This window comes from Equus quagga, chromosome 14, assembly GCF_021613505.1.
Source record: "Equus quagga isolate Etosha38 chromosome 14, UCLA_HA_Equagga_1.0, whole genome shotgun sequence".
Taxonomy (NCBI): Eukaryota; Metazoa; Chordata; class Mammalia; order Perissodactyla; family Equidae; genus Equus; species Equus quagga.
This window is the reverse complement of record NC_060280.1, coordinates 26,466,789-26,469,147: the sequence shown is the minus strand read 5'-3', so window position 1 is coordinate 26,469,147 and position 2,359 is coordinate 26,466,789. Positions and strand designations below refer to the sequence as shown.

The window sequence follows — 2,359 nt, the reverse complement described above, 5'->3', positions numbered from 1 at the left end:
CCACAGCATGGCTTGATGAGTGGTACGTAGGTCTGCACCTGGGATCCAAACCTGTGAACCCCGGGCCACTGAAGAGGAGTGCATGAACTTAACCACTAGGCAACCAGGCCAGCCCCTGTCACATTTTTTCCCCTGAATCTAATGATTTTTAACAATTCCCCAGGAACTTCTAATGTACAGTCAAGTTTAAAGAGGAACTTTACATTTTCAGAGACCTCTGCCTTTTGGTAGTTTTCTCAAACTTTGGTGAGCATTGGAGTCATCTGGAGGGCTTTTTAAAACACAGATCTCCGGGCTCCATCCCCAGAGTGTCTACTCAGCAGGGCTGGGGTCCAAGTTTGCATGTTTATCAAGTTCCCAGTTGATGCTGATGCTACTGGTGTGGGGATCACACTTTGGGAAGCCCTGCCTTAGAGTGTATAATGACTTAGGAAAATTTGCAATTAACAGTCGCCTCTTATAAGAGAAGCATGAAAAATACATTCTGTTGCCTCATAGATAGATTCGTCCCTGATAATTATAAAATCATATGTTTATCAATCCTTTTTGTTTGATATTCTCTTCATAATTTTAAAGTCCATAACATTCACTTAATTATGATACATAAGAAAATTAGAATCAGTTTAAACATATTGTATTTCAGTATGGAAATGCTCAAAGCTGCACTTGAAGGCACAAAAAGTAGGCAGAAGCTTGCATCGATTTCTGGATTCCCTTGAGAATCACGATTTTAAGAGTATCAAATGCAGAAAATGCCGTTTTGTTGTAACTCCTCATATACTCTCAGCAAAGATGCTGTCCTGAATGTGATTTGTTTGTATTGGTGAACGATTTTATGAATTTTTGGGCAAAACTATGTGCTATCTTTCTATAATTTACACAATTGCACAAGAAAATCCAAATGTATGTTAAAGTACAACACTTGTAATCATATGTATACTTAAATCGGATGTAAGTTTAACATTTTTAATCAGATTTTCCAGCCAAATTCGTTAACAGTTCGTTGCAGAGCAAGTTTCACGCTTACAGGTAACATAGTTATCTTGGTCGTTATCAGTCTCAGCCCTCAGTCACCATGTGAATCAATGGGGCCAACTCCAGATCTCCAAACACTCCTGTTTGTTGGCCACACTTACTGAGATTTAGTGATTCCGTTGATTCAATCACCCTCACCGCTCACCTGATCAGATTACATTTCACCTGATCATAATCCAATCAATCAAGACATCCTGGAAGTCTCCTCCCACTCTGAGGAGGTGATTCTGTCCTTTCGCACTTTGCTACTTGGAAGAGCTCTAGCCAGGTGGTCATCCCCCTGCCTTCAGAGTTCCAGAAGCCAGTAAAGCCCACACGTATCTGAAGTCCCAAGTGGCCATCATGCCCTCGTCCCCACTCAAGGTGGCTGTGATATGTAGGAGTAACATAAACAGGAACATGGAAGCCCACAGCATCCTCAGGAAAAAAGCCTTCAGTGTCTGGTCTTTTGGAGCTGGATTTTGGGTGAGGCTCCCAGGAGAGGTACCCAATCTTCCCATGGTTTACAATTTCTCAACCACATATAAACAGATGTACAATGACCTTCTCAGGAAAGACAGACAACGCTATACCAGGAACGGAATCTTACACATCCTGGGAAGAAATGAGAGAATCAAGTCCCGGCCAGAAAGATTTCAAGAGTGCCGTGAGGCCTTTGATGTCATCTTTACCTGTGGGGAGAGCATCTATGACCGAGTGGTGGAAGATCTATGCGCCAGAGAGCAGGAGACCTTCCAGCCTGTGCACGCGATCAACGTGGACATCCAAGACACCCTGGAGGACGCCACCCTTGGAGCTCTGCTCATCTGTGAGCTCTGCCAGTGCCTCCAGCACGCGGATGACATGGAAGACAGTCTGGCTAAAGTGGAGGAGAAAAGAGGAAAGAGGATGGAGCTTTCTTCACACAGTCTGCTTCTACTGAAGATCATGACTGGTTTTGGCTCTTCAATCAGTACGAACTTGTGGGTGGAGTTTTTGACTAGTCCATATTTTCGGGGATAAGTATCTTTAAATCCTTTTCCAGTAGATGCTATTTGTATGATTTTTAAGTGTGCCACTGAGGATGAGTTACGAACAAGAAAAGCATTTTAAGGACAAGGACTTCTAATAGTCGTGAAAACACTCCAAACGTGGGGAACATTGTTCTAGCACTTTGCACGGAGGAAATAATTCAGTGATCACATTGCTTTGCAAGGAAGTTACCACCAAGGACTCCTTTTTGCAGATGAGCAAACCAAAGTTTATAATGGAGTGCTGGACAAATGATTTCTTTTAGGATATTTAGCAAGAAAATAACATTGTCCAGTCCATCAGTTTAAAACAA

General features: G+C 42.6%; 1 pseudogene; it reads left to right on the top strand.

Moving 5' to 3' along the window:
* The first annotated feature begins 1,377 nt into the window (after nt 1-1,377).
* Nucleotides 1,378-1,957, top strand: LOC124251804 (RNA polymerase II subunit A C-terminal domain phosphatase SSU72-like; annotated as a pseudogene).
* Nucleotides 1,958-2,359: the final 402 nt, after the last annotated feature.